Source organism: Cuculus canorus, chromosome 5 (assembly GCF_017976375.1).
Source record: "Cuculus canorus isolate bCucCan1 chromosome 5, bCucCan1.pri, whole genome shotgun sequence".
NCBI lineage: Eukaryota > Metazoa > Chordata > Aves > Cuculiformes > Cuculidae > Cuculus > Cuculus canorus.
In genome coordinates, this window is record NC_071405.1 from 39,334,927 (window position 1) to 39,349,850 (window position 14,924).

General features: G+C 35.5%; 1 protein-coding gene across 17 annotated transcripts in view; it reads right to left on the reverse strand.

The window, feature by feature from the left end:
• Positions 1 to 14,924, reverse strand: part of SOX6 (SRY-box transcription factor 6) — a 367,281-nt gene that overhangs the window by 245,251 nt on the left and 107,106 nt on the right. Inside the window, exons 1-2 of one of the 17 annotated variants that reach the window (XM_054067014.1) lie at positions 7,169 to 7,325; positions 4,623 to 4,779 (exon numbers count right to left, since the gene is read on the reverse strand). The exons of 14 other annotated variants lie outside the window; for them this stretch is intronic. The gene's annotated coding sequence lies outside the window, so the exon portion shown is untranslated. Of the gene's footprint in view, positions 1 to 4,622; positions 4,780 to 7,168; positions 7,326 to 14,788; positions 14,862 to 14,924 lie in introns of those variants that run through there. 2 more of the 17 variants (XM_054067013.1, XM_054067015.1) reach the window with 2 other exon arrangements.

Sequence of the window (14,924 nt, forward strand, 5' to 3'; positions counted from 1 at the left end):
ACAATCCTGCCATGTTTATTGGTGGTAAGCTCCAGGAAATGTTCCACATAGCCTTCATAGTTTTCTGGCTTCAGATTCAAATGCATACACGCACAGACTCACACCATCCCTTCTTAAGTTTCCTTTGAGGTTTCAACGTACTGCTATTTTACCCTCAGGAGCTTCTCCCCACACGATCTGCACTACACTCTTTTCTACCACCCATAATAGTCAGTTGCATATACTGGGAGGAATGCATTTGTTAGTACTTTGATGAGACACGGCCATATAGTGAAATGTACAATATTGACTGAGTGGTCTCACTGAAGTTATCACTGATCTAAAAGATAAGATAAAGAGTTAGTTACTTATTCCCTGCTCTCACAGACAGTACCATTTCCCAGTTCCAATGAGTTACTTATCACCTCCTTTGAGGCCTATAGCTGTATTTGTAGTAAGACTAACAAAAAGAGATCTCTGATACCTGTGTAGAAAAAGACAACTTGGGCTGAGAAAAGGAGCAAAATTCCAGAAGGGAACTTCTATTTCTGGAGAGACAGGAGCTAGACCTGTGAAATGAGCCTAACAGCAACAGAGAAGAAATCCCATGTGGAGTTGGATTTTTACACACGTGAACATGTGTGTTTGTAGATACCTAAATGTATATATCTACATGTACGTATGTTTCTTCATGTGTGCACACATTTATTGCATACAAGATCAAGCCTTAAGTATGAAAAGAAAATATGTGATATATCCTTGTGGCTTTTTTCTCTGTACCCTGTTGTCCAGATGTAATCTATGAAACACATTCAGGTTCCTTAGAAAGCAAAGTGTACAGCCAAGCAGTTCAAGCTGAGCTGTTGCAGTTGTCACTCCACTGAAAATGAACAACAAATTCAAATAACAGAGGCTGTGCTTGGTTCTGAATCTTTCTGGAGTTTCTTTCTCTAGTTCCTATCCCCACAGTCTCGCCTCTCTCCCATCTTTCCCCACTTAAAATAAAGTTATGGTGTCTTTAATAGAATAATGAATGGATTTTCCAGATTAATATTCTTTTAGAGGTTTAACTGATCCTCTGTTTTCTTTAACATGCTTAGCACTTACACAAAGAGGCTTTTTCATATGTCTTTCAGTGAAAATAGAAATAGGCTTGGAGTCAGTATTCATTTTAATAGTTTCAACAGATAGTCACAATAATTTCCAAAGTTGTTTTTTTTTTCATGATTGCACTTTTGCATCACTCTGCATGAAGTTGGCACTACACATCCATCTTGCTGGACCTATCACCAGCAAGTAGACTATCTCCATCCTTAAAGTAAATTTCATAAAAACAGGTATGACCTGCACAATGCTCACTATACAAAACTCTAAACACATATAAAAGTGAGACTGTAGAAAACCCACTTCCCCTTCCCTGTGCTATTTATTTCCAGGTAATCTCAGCTGAGAGCTTTCTAGTGCTGTCACTATGGCCAATTTTATATCGGATATTTTTCTCAATACAGATGTGTAGCTATTCGCCTTTTCTTTACTTCTCTGTAAATGCCATATGGACAGAAATCATTGAGTCACCAGATCATACATTTATTTTATGATATATTATGCTGTTTGATGTCATGTTGACATCTAATTGATGTTGGGTTTGCTTTTTTTTGTCTTTGTTTTGTTTCTTGGTTTCAATAAAAAGAGAATTTAAAAAAGGCTGTAGAGTGATGACTTAAGGCACTGACAGACATGAACATAGTATGCATCTCTTTTATGATGTGCTGCTGAGTAATTGGGTACATTTCTAGTTTTAGATAACATATAAGAGACCGATGAATTTATGCTGTATAGTAAAGTATTTGTGTAAGCCTAGCCTATAACCTCGAAAGAACTTTTTTCTCTAGCAAGAGCTACCTACAGAACATGTTTTCAATAAGGGCTTAACCTATGATTTAAGAGTCAATAAAAAAAGGTTTTCCATAAAGAAATGAGAAAGCAACAATAGAACTAAAATACAATATATCAAAGATTAAATATGTTCCATCAGCACAACAGTGTCTTTGTACTATAAAGAGCAGAAGGGGATGATTAATAGTATGTAAGTCTAAAGAAAAATAAATGCAATTTAGACCAAGTACATACTTATTAACAGAGAACATCATTTATGGTTATTCAGATGGGAGGGAGGCAAGGATGAAACTAGCAGAGAATGTATTTCACAGTGTGAAGTCACATTCATCTTGGTTCAGGGTTTTTCCCCCAACTACAGCTGCAAGACAAAAATACTGGTGAAATCCTTGCTGGAATAAAATTGCTGGACTTCAGCGTAATCAGGATTTCAATCAAGGTATTTTAAGGTGCAGCTCTTCTAGGCAGACCTCCTGGATCACCGATGCGAATGGGTCTGCACACCTCTCCCCAGGTTCCCACAGTGCACACAATGCAGACACCACCAGTTCTAACAGACTTGGCATCAAGCAGCCTTTTTAAAGCGGGTCTGAGGCTACAGACCTGCTCTCACTCATCCTCCTTCTGAATAAGTAACAGGGTAAATAAATGCCTGGGGCTCTTCCAGGTGGCTTTACCAGACACTGATTTTTGGGGCACAGACAGTGGTGAGGGAAGTAGGGAAGAAGGGAAATCAGCACTTTGGAAACAAGCGCAGAGACAAAAGTTAAGCTTAGACCAGTGAAAGTCAGATTAACATGTTTGACAGACTGAACATCTGTCCAGCATCTACCAGAAAGCGGCCTGATCTAGTAGGATGCCCATGGCAGGGGGGTTGGAACTAGATGACCTTTAGGATCCCTTCCAACTCAAACTATTCTATGATTCTAATTTGAAACCAACTGAAATGTTGAAGAGAATCTATTTCTACATGGTGATATACTGCAAGAAAATCTTGGGAGCACCTCCTCTGTGTTTGCCAGGGATATTATAAAATTGATCAGATGTAAACTTAGTATATCAAACATTCCAAGTTCTGAGCTAGAAGGATACAAATATGTTATCATATTATATCACTCGGTGCAGAACCACAGGGTTCCCCGGAGTTGCCCCAGCAATGTGCCAATCCAGCCTATTTTTTTATTTGTGAAAACTGTTGATTCATCTTCCAAAAAAAAAAAACAAAACCTACAACAAAATATAGATAAAACAAGGGAAAATACAAGAGAGAAAGAGAATTACCGTTTCATTCTACATACAAGAAACAGCTTCTAGGATAGCTCTGTATTTCCAAATAAACCAACAAGAAATAAATATGAATTTGTAAGAAGATTGAGACAGGTAAATTTTAAATTAAGAATAGAGTTTGGATAAGTTGTAAATTAAGAGAAAGCAAAGTTTAAACATAAATGTCTGCTCAATATTAATTCTAGAAATTGCTAACCCTCCTACTTTGTATGCATAATTACACGTAACGTGGGCAAGAGGAACAGAAAGGAGACAAGGGTTCCATCAATAATTATCTGGAAAAAATTAATATCTCCTTGGTTTCTCTCTCCTGATACTAAGGTATAAGTACAAACCACACAGGGAATGAAAGCCTATAATTCACAATATGCATGGTTTTATTACACAGGAGATATAAATGAAAGAAAATGTGGTAATCTGAAATATACATCTCAAAATACCCATCTTCAAACTCTCAAAATCCCAAGATGTCCCAAAAATGTTTTTATTATGCTCTAACCTACTCTACATGACCTTTGCAGCAATGATTCTTTGCAACTCTGGCAAGTCTCTTTCTCTGTCACTCGTTAGATGAATGACTCGTCCATTTGCAAGGAAGTTCTCAGAATCTCCACATTATAGGACTATTATTGCTAGAACTCATCGAGCTCTTTCTGTGTTCACAGATTTAAATCTGAAAGCCAGAAATTATAAACAGATACCTCATTCAAGATAGTACACACAAGCACAGAAGTACACAAATTATTTCAGTAATGTACATTATAACTACAAAAAGAACGACATCAGAAACCTTTATGAGCATCATACAAGAACCTCAATTCTTACATCATCAGGTCACATAACTTGCTTTAGTGAACTGCCTTTGATTTCTTTGCCTATTGAATCCAATTGCTACACAAGCTGCTGTTAGGTGCTCTTGAAGTGCCACAGAAACTTACCCACCCAGTTTAAACCATATTATCAAGACAATGTACTTTATGGCAATACAGTGGAACACCATAGAGACCTATGCCTTGCTGAAATGGTTCGCTATCTTGATACTCGTACAATTTTTATTTCCAGTCATCAGCCATCTTCAGGATTCCACAGTTTTTGAAAAAAACACTCCACCTTTATCAATACGGCCTATTGGGGCCCTCTATTAATGAAAAAATGAGAAGACATGAGGAGGGCAAAGAAATACATAAGAGCAAAAATGGTGAAAGGGGACACAACTCTTCCGACTTTATAACTGTCCTTTATGGACAGTGTCAATAAATGGAAATTAAATAACTTCCCCCCAAAAAAAGTCCCAGAGAGGTATATATATTATTCACACTACTATTTCCACTGTTGTAACATTATAATACATTTGTTTCAGCAACAATCCATTCCCTGCAATTTTAAGAACTATGAAGTAAATTATGATTTTCACACAAACATATGTCTAAATTACAAACAATACTCTCACTAAAAAGTACCTGTTTTTTAAAGAAAATTTTGAGAAGGTGATCTGATTTTCAGACTGTCATACTTCTAAATAAATGTAGATTGACTTAAAGTAAACATTGCAGGAGGGAGCTCATACTCTAGGCTTCACCAAGCAATCAGCAAGGCATCTGACATGCTACAGAAAACCTGCAAAATCCAGCAAATAAATCATGTAACACCCATTCAGTATCATACAAAGCACACAGTGGGGAGCTGACACATTATTAACTGACTGTAATTTTCACAAACTATAACATACTAAGAGCTTTATGATATATAAGACATGGATGTGGTAAAATATATTTTTATATTGTAAATGCGCGTGTTTTTAAAGCACTCTACTCAAGCTACTTTAATTAAATCGTTCAGTCATGTTCATTTTCAAGTTAGTGGCATCAAAAAATGCTGATTACTACAGCAAGCAGATTTGGGAAATATCTCCATCTCATGACCCTAACGAAGCTTTTGATGATGTCATAGTAGTACATTACACGACAAAGACACCAACTTGAGCAACAGAGAAGATAACATTGGGACAGGTTATTGTCAAAAAATGGTGCTTCCCCTGGATATGAACTTCTAGATAAAATTGTATTTTATACCAACTTGCTGAAAATCTATTCATTCAATGATAAAAAATCAACAAGGGACAATGCAGGTTCCAGGAAAGCCCTCATGCCATCAAGAAGGAATTAAAGACAATACAAGACAGACTTCAGGTTTTAACCAAAGCATCTTCCCTTTTGCTTTGGTGAAGATTTATACAATTTTACAGATTAAAACCTCACCTGCCTCTTTCAGGAAGAGCAAAAGCAATTCCACAAATGACAGAACACTGGCTTTTGAAGCCTTACATTGTTCTGCAACACACAGGAATAACTTCAGGTCTCAAAGGTTCATAGTAGAATATGGCACTTTGCCAACTCTCATTACTGCCTGCCAACCTGTAGATAATCTTCTCATACTGTACTTCATCTGATAGTTTCACATTTACAACCCTTCACAATACTCAGCAGTTTCTATTTAAATAAAAGTAGACAAGATTAAAAAAAATAAACCTAAAGTAGAAAATACAGGCGAGATGTGAAGGCTGAGAGCATTTTCCCCTCTATTGTCCATTATTTTTTAATGTATCATTCTCTTTCTGCATGTAGGCCAAAAAAATAAATCCAATGTAAACACAAAAGGCAAATAGCTTTTGAAGGCCAGGCAAATATTTGAAAAGCAAAAAAGAGATTCTGCTTTTATCTCTAGATCAACCTACAATTTAATGGTTAGTGGAGAGGGGGTTCTTTTTTCCCTCTCTTTCTTGTTTTTCTTTTCCTCTTTATTTCAGGGAATGCAGAAGGGGCAGGTCCACACTTCATAGCTCATCGAATGGCTATCAACCTATAAACTATAACAATGGGATAACAAAGGTCAGATAACTATACCATGCTTGTTATCAGAGCAGAGAGAAAAATTGGCACTATCAAAAGGCTATAAGGCAACAAAACAATGCATTAAAGATCTTAATCTAGTATTACTTTTAAACTATGAAAGTTACATGCCTGACCTCGCAATCTGATATATGTAATTTATAAGCAAAGTATAGATATGCAATGGTCTTTACAAAGTTTTTTCAAAACAACACTCCACAGACTATAGAGAAAGACTTGGGCCTTCAGCTATGTCACTAGTATTAAACAGTACCACAACAAAAGAAAAAAGAATACCTGCAAGCTAAAATGGCAAAGATGGTAAGCCATTACCAGTAAGCCACAATCACCTAGTAGAAAAAGTAAATTACTACCTATATAAGTACATGGAATTGATTTCAAAAAGTTTCTCAGTGGGAATAAAGCTCTTCAAACTGAAATGGAACAAAAGCACCATTTTTTGTCCCCTTCTTACCAGTCCACGATTCTCAGGTCACTACTGAACACAAGTGTGTTCAACTGTTCAGTGATTCAATAAAATGAATTGATGATCTCGGGCCAAGAGCAAATCTTTGCCAATCACACGTGAATCCTGGAAATTCCACAAGACAGATACTATCTGGTCCCTTTCACTCAGAGTAGGATCATGACATATTATTGGAAATATATAAAAAGCTACATTAAATGCCTTACCTATCTTATGAGTAAATAAGCTATTTTGTCTGCCTAAGTTCCTTATGGAGTAACCTTTCATGAAATACAAATCGAAAACAAAACCACTGTAACTCCATATAGTGAGAATCAGTGTTTTCTTAAATTGTATGCAAAAAGAAATTAATTATCTTATAAGTAAAATAAAGTAAAGCTATCAATGGTAATGTTATTAAAAATATTGTTGCGTTAAAGTAAGGATTTTTTTATAGCAACAACTGCAGGGGGGGAGAAAAGCCATACCCTTTAGTTTATTGCCTGCTTAGAGTAGCGACAAAAGAATAAGAAGGAAAAAAGAGCAGAATATACTGATCAGTAAAAAAGGAGTATGTCTTACAGCTCCGCAATAAAATATGATTTAAGTCTTAGCCTCTCTATATGAGACATTATTAAGTCAGCATACATACCATGAGGTAAAACTTTCAGCTTAATTAGTTAGCTGGTGAGAGTGAAATTTGTTACATCAAAAGAACAACATTTGGTAGTTTGCCCCAAGATCAGTTTCTATAATAATGTAAACAATGTAGTCAAGGGCCAACTTGATTCCCACTCGGCTATCCACACTCTTCTCGTATGCAGATAAAATCTCCTGAGAATGAAATGTGTATGTTTAAATTCCACATTCTACAATTTTATATTGTATCTCATACTCATCAATAGCTCAAGTACAATATAACATGCTGTAACACTTTTTAATACATGATCTTCAACCTGCAAATATTCTTCTAAACACCAAAACAAAATTATCTCATAACAAAGGATTACATTTCTCTAAATTTACAGCTCTATTTTTCTGCGTGATTATGGATTGATAGACATTATCTAACTGCCATCTGCTATAAGACTCCTTAAAAAAGTATGAACAAATATATTTCAGCAAAAGGGTCACTCAACATAAACAAAAAGGAGTGAATTTAGTGTTGATCACCAGTCCAGTGACTTCAAGGGGGTAAGAAAACATTTTATATATGCTCAAGCTATATAGTATGTGTACTTCATAATTTTTTGTTTGATAGAAAAGTGATAAACACTTTTCCTAACTAAAGAGGTTTGATCAGCACAGTAGGATTAATACTAGCAATGTGGGATTAATTCTATAAAACTGAATTAATACTTGCTTAATCTTGTAGGAAACTTTTACAGATAAAAGCTATAAAATTATAAAACCTATTTTGTAGCATTTGAAAAAATCTAAGCACCTGAAAGCTATTTTGACTAGGTTAATTTCCAGTTTTCACAATATCATGTTAAATAATTATGCTATTTCCCAGGAGAAGGCAACAGAAAGAACCAGGAAAGGTGTTATGTTTCAAACTACCATATAAATCGGGGGACATCAGCTCTTCATGGTGAGTTCATGAGCATGGTACCACTACAAGTACTGCCAGGAAACTGATTTTCTTGTGCCTTTTCCCTTGAAATCCTTGTTAAAAAATCAAGTTGGCAAAGAATATTGACATGATCTCTAAAAGCAATTTTATAAATATCTTACATAACAAGTAAACACATGCAATGGCCAATTCTCTATTTGCTTACTATTATAGATCCCGAAAGCACAAGGTAAAGCATCAGGATGGTTACAGATCCATTGCTATGCTAGAAGTGACCCATGCATTTCATAAGTAAAACTGCTAACAACAGCCTGCAGGACTCAAAAGCATTCTAATCTACTACTGATTTTATCAACTAAATCTCAGTATCTTTAGCTGATCACTCCTGCAAATTCTAGAACAATGTCTCTGAAAGTAGAATGATGTATAAGACATAATATATATATCAGGAAGTAAGAAGTTTTGTGCCCAATATTAACATGAAAATAATATATGGCATTACTACCCAGATGTACATAAACATTAGATAGATGCATGCATATTTTCACATACATGTACATATTTTCGTATGTAGAAATACGTATAAATAAAGGACAAAAAGGACTTGTATGCATGCATGTATATATTTGTGTGCATGCTTACACACACACATGCATAAATATGTAGATCAAAAGATCTATAACCTGCATATAATTATATCTTTTTTTAGGCAGACACACATATACACAATATGTAACATATTCACTAAGCCAATTTTTACTACCGATGACTACAATAACTGATAAGTGTATCATATTGCACTATCACAGTGTTTGCCCACAAATTTTCTTAAGTATGGATCACTTCCTGCTCTGGGTCTAAAAAACACAGAACAGGTTTACAAAGTGATATATTTTTTAATAACAATAAATATTATATTTTCTTTAAATTGCTTACTGTGTGGTTCAGTCTCTCAACTTGGTTGGCAACAGTCAAGCCATTTTGTATGGTTTTAATAATTTATGAAGATGTATTCAGACATAAGCGCACATTTTTTAAAATAAAACAGTTGCTGCGCTGCTGGAGGTGCAGAAGTAAAATCAGAACATCACTACTGATGAATTAAAACTCAACTAAAAATTATTTGTGTTTTACTAGTACAGGTGAAGTGAATAATTCGTCCTACACATGCCTCTATGCTGTTGAAAGTGTGCAGGCAATTTTGGTTTTGCGACTTTTATGAACGTCTACCAACTACTGCATGTTGATTGTACCATTAAAGGCTAATGGTGTAATAGTGAAAAAAAAAAACCCAAACATTTAGAAAAAGGCTGAATAATTTATTTGCTGGCACCAAGCTTCCTTTCTAATTTACACTTTGAAAAAAAAACTGGTTTTAGGAGAAAGGGAAAACGATGTTTCTCATGCAATGGAGAAATTATTATTGATACTTGCAGATGAAATACTCACTTCTTATTCTTTCCTTTCTTTGCTTGCTACAAACAGCTAAAAGCAGATAGCAGAACACAGAGGACACAGTAATTCTGGATTACGTGTCTCAGCTGTAGAGTACAGGAGAGAATAAACCCTAATGAAGTCCCTACACTAATTTCAGAACTATATCAATATAGCTCAAAGCAGAATCTGATCACCCCCAAAACAGAAAACTGCTATTACTGATTATTGTTTTGGTTGACTTTGACATCAATTGCAAAACTTATCACTCCCTTTGAAATAGGAAGTCTAAGCATGTATGCACTGAATTCCTAGATCTGAACCTGACAAGCAAGGGAGGCTTATTATTCTTCCTCCCTTCCTAATAGGAATTCAGAACAAAACAATGTTTCTCTCCTGCAGGGTTTTATTTGGCCTTTACATGAAACAACATTCTAGATTAGTAATCAGGTTTACCAGACAGTTGTCATGGGGTCACTTGCAGCTACTTTGTTTTCCCTCAAAACTGTGCTCTGTAACATGATAGCATTAAACGAGTACAACTGATGGGAGAAGTGGAAAGGAGAAAGAATAATGAACAACAAAGTAAAAATATTTCTCTCAAAGAAAAAGCACTCCACTGAAAAAATCACAGACAAGACTGATTCAGCATAAGCACTAGTAAACCATATATATTACGTCAAGAAATGCTAAAAGCTTACACCCTGGTAAAGCAAGCACAAAGACATATGTGATTTAGCTCACATTTTTCATGCAAAAAAAATGGTGTGTATCTTATACATAACGCTTTTTTTTTAAAATCTGAGTTAATAGGGAAGCAGAACAAATGTCTTTAAATTGGAATTAAACAAGTACAGTCATGATGGAAAGTCTGTTCAGGAAAAAAATGAACGCAGTTAGGATTTGCCTGCTGCTATTCTCACTAAGGTTTAAACAGATGATTCTCCCACCGCAAAATAACAGGAAACTTGCACATGCACATAAACTACTACACAGGAGACAAACTGTTATATATTGTTTACATTGTCTATTCCTGTCCAGAGGTAGAAAGGCCAAAAGGATGACACTGAGTACTAGTGGCATCTGTGCGTTAGAGCTGCTGCTGAAGTGCCCAGCTTTGGCCTTCTCCCAGCGCAATGGAGTTTGGTTTGGTTTGACCTATTTAAACAGAAGCACCCAGACAAATCTCCACTCTGCTCTGAACACTTGTGTTTGCCTTCTACACTGAACACTTGCACATCACAGTCTCATCAGTCAGGTTAGTAAAACAGACCCATTTGTGGGACAACTGACAATCTGCTGTTCTGTGGCTCTCAATAACTTGGATGAATACAGTTTTCGAGCAAATGTGCTGACTTTTGTTTGGGTTTTGTGGGTTTTTTACTACAATTAAACATTTGGTCTAAAGGCTCCAGGACAGTTAATAACTGCACGAATACTGATTTGGACTATCTCTGTAAGAAATACCAACAGATTCTCTGGCACCTATAAAAATAAAACCAAAGCCTGTGTAGGAAATACAACCAGGGGATTACATTTTATAGTTTTATGGATGTTATGCACTCTCATCCACTACTACCAGAGAACTGTATTCCAATGGTGAAAAATGACACATTTGATTACTCTAGGCTTTAGTAACTGAAAATAAAGAAATGTGTCTTCAAGAAATACACTGTTCCATGAGCATGACTTTTAAAAAAAAAAAAAAAAACTATTGGAATGCAAGATGCAAGAAGAATCACATGTAACTCCTACTTCTGATGAGGAAAAAGAAAAAGAAAGAAAAAATGTTTTCCTCTAGCAGCACATGATTCAATTAACTCTTCAAGCTCTTCTCTCATTGCAGCTGTTTAAAATATAATTATTTTCCATAAGACAGTAAAAACGCTAGTCCCAAAGGCAAAATAAAGTCTTACAAGATTTCTGTCTACATTATCAGAGATGAGTCAAGAGCTAATAAACATCTATGCACCTAATTGGCAGCTTTGAAAAACATGGAACACTTAGAACGTTGTGCTGAAACCAAAACCCACAAGACACTAAGTTTGTTTTATTCAGATGTTTAGACTAGGTAGGCTTCAATTTTTTATTTCAGTTCTAACATTTTACGACTTATTTTCCTCTAGAAGGAGAATTTTAATGTTTCCATATTCTATATTCTGTCTTTAATATCTTATATAGATACCTACATGCATAGTCATGAGTTCACCCTGAATTTATCCTTTTGTCATGACACAATCTTGTAATTTTACATCCCACGGCTCTAAACTGCTGATGCTCCATAAGGACTCTGTAAAAGACAGAGTAGTTCATGAGCTCTTTTGGTAATATAACAGCCTGAAGCACTGCTAAGCACCAGCTGCACAAGTATTTATCTACTTGTTTATGAAAGAGTTTCCCCCTCATTGTGTGGATAACTGACCTTAGCCATAGCTAATAAGACATGAGCTCTCCTGAACCATGCAGCTTTACACTGAATCTTATAAAATACTTCAGTGTTATCCTTACAGCCTCACTGAGCACATTCTCTCTCTACTACTGTCATCACAGACAAGGTGTGGTCTAGGGAATAAAAATAACCTGGCCCAACCTTTGCTTCAGCTATCTGCTTCTGTCGACAAGTTTCCTGCTGTCTACCACCAGGTTTTTATAAAGTAGAGAATCAAGCAATGTATAGATATTTATAATCCACCCTATCCATTATCTCATCTTACTGCCCAACTGTGTAGCAGCAAGAATGGCTTGCTTGCTGCAGGCAAACTTCTTCAGCAGCCTCCCCTACATTGCAGCTGTGTCCAGATGTATGCTTAGTTAGCCAGAAACCTCTGGAAATTCGTCATTTCTCGATTTTAGGCTTTTAAATAGGCTAGGAGCTACAAAATCTGCACTGAAAAATATGCAACAATTTTACTTAACATGGACATCCTCCTCAGTCAAACTAGTTCCACTAAATCAGATTATGTTCTTATCAATCTATTCCAGACATATCCAACTTTTTTTTTCCTTTTTTTAAAAAATATACAACTCTGAGGCTACAACGGGCAGAAAGGCAGCATGTAGAGCCATGCTGAACTGACTTGTAGGGCAACTTTATTCACAGGTTACATTATGATATCATTGAATTTGAAATGACTCACCGGAATAGGCACAAAAGAGTATCTACTTGATGTCTTTTGTTTACATTTTTTTATGTAAGAATATTACTTTTATCAGAATTTATTTAAATTATAATAATTAAATAAGAGCTAGTTTACACTGGCTTGTAGTTGGAAGGGTTCAAGACTGTTTCTCTTCAGCTGCAGGTAGTATTTGATTTAGGATTCTGCCAATGAGCTAATACTTAAATTTTAAAGGGGGTCATTAAAGTCTGTCAGTTGAACCAGCACAGTGCTAGAGCTCAGCTGTCAACTACATACACATACAAAATACAATAAATCCTGGAATATTACTTCAAAGTCCAACCAATTTGTCTAATTTGTGGGTTAGTACACACATAAGTAATACAATCCCCTTAATCATTCCAAATATACATTCAGAGAGTTTTATTTTGTTTTTTTTCCCCCAAACAACACTACACTAGTTGTTCCTGATGATGTTCCAAGCACAGCATTCCAAAGAGTCACTCGTGCAGGAAAACAGTTGAGTTAAACTCAGTTGCCAGCTCTTTTCTAATTTTAAGTTTAGCTTTCCTGCCCTGAAACAAGCATTCTTCTCCACTACTAGTTAAAAGAGCTTATCTAATTTAACTTCTATTTTTTTTCCTTAAACATCTGGGAAACTTTATTCCTCTAATCAGTTTCTTGCTTTCCTCCACTAATTACAATCTTGTTTCTTCTACGTATATCATTTCCTGTGTGATAATTTTTCCATCATTGGTTTTCTTGCTCCTTATGTATTTCCTAGATGCTGGTGCTGATATTCAGGCAAAGTAGCTTATTTGTGTTGCCCCCATTCCCCTTAAAAATCCTTGGATAAAATGTGCTACAGAAGTTATTTCCCTCTCTGTGTATATGAATATTTAGCACAGCTTCCAAAATGCCACCATTCGTTGCCCTGATAAAGCCATCCTCAGCAAATTTTAGGAGTTTAAATTACTCTAACGTGATGAGCCACCCTTCAGAAAAACTGGCCACCAGTTGTCTCTGCTTGAGTAGGCCAAAGTCACACACAAAACTACGAAGTGTGTCACACAAACGCCCCTTTTCCATTTCACTTTCCTCACTGCCTGTTCTTCCCTTCTTCTGATTTCTCCTTTGCCCTGGGCCACTTCTTAATCCCATTCTCAAAATTAAAAGGTTTCTTCCTTTTTGCATGGGTCATGAAAGGTTACTATGTTGAATGAAATTGCCACAGTGGCTCACCTTTAGGTTTGGGTTACTTTCAGTTTTCACCTATATTTTCATTTCTGTATCACCACAGCCCCTTTCATGTAGCTTTCGGAGTGTTCCACAGATACAGATAGGCTAAAATCTAGAGATGGCAAACTCTCTTCCACCGAGACAGGTACTGTAGTAACATACGCATACTGAATTCCATTCTACAAGCAAATCAGGATTTTTTTTAAATGTTACTAATTTAAGTAACCGCATATCAATGTAGGAAAAGTCATAAAATACTGTACACAGACTTTCTAATTTCTAGATTATTAGACCATTATTTAAAAGATTTTGCATGTCTCATATAATAAACTAGTAAAGGCTACACTGAAAAACTATATTATATTGAAAAGTTTATTATACCTATCGATTAGTTATCAGCAACACAAATATAACAGACAAATTCAAAAGTTTTCCCAAGACAGAGCTTTGAGCTTTTAGAAAACGACCAAAATTATACGAAGATTATGCTCAACTGATCTAATGGTTTGGTTTGCATTTCTCTGTATAAACACAGTGGTATGTTTACCAAACATCCATTTCCTCCTAACCCCAGATCACAGATTTGTGAAACTCCACAAAAAAAAGTTTTTTAATAAACACAAATATGTTCACAATATCAAAACAAGCTTGAATAAATCATCAATAGTGAAAAAAATGAAGTCAGATAACTAAGTGAAAGAGTTTAGAAATACAAAAGTTTCTGTAAGTCTTCACAATATGTTCAAGCACAACTAAAGACAGACTTACATAACATAATTAGCTTGCAATTGCGGAGGACTCTTTAGGTTTTGTAATCAGTTCTCACACTTAACCACAAACTAGTAAGGAATTGTTATATTTCACAGTTATATACATTGCGTAGCTTACGAATATATCTTCTTACCAGAGTGAAAGTACAATTTTAATTTCTTCCATTTATTGAAGAGACTGAAGATCAACACATGCTGTTTCATAGGCTGATAGTTTAAGCAAATCAACAAAGATTCTTTTTAAAATTAAACTCTCTTACAATGGAAAAC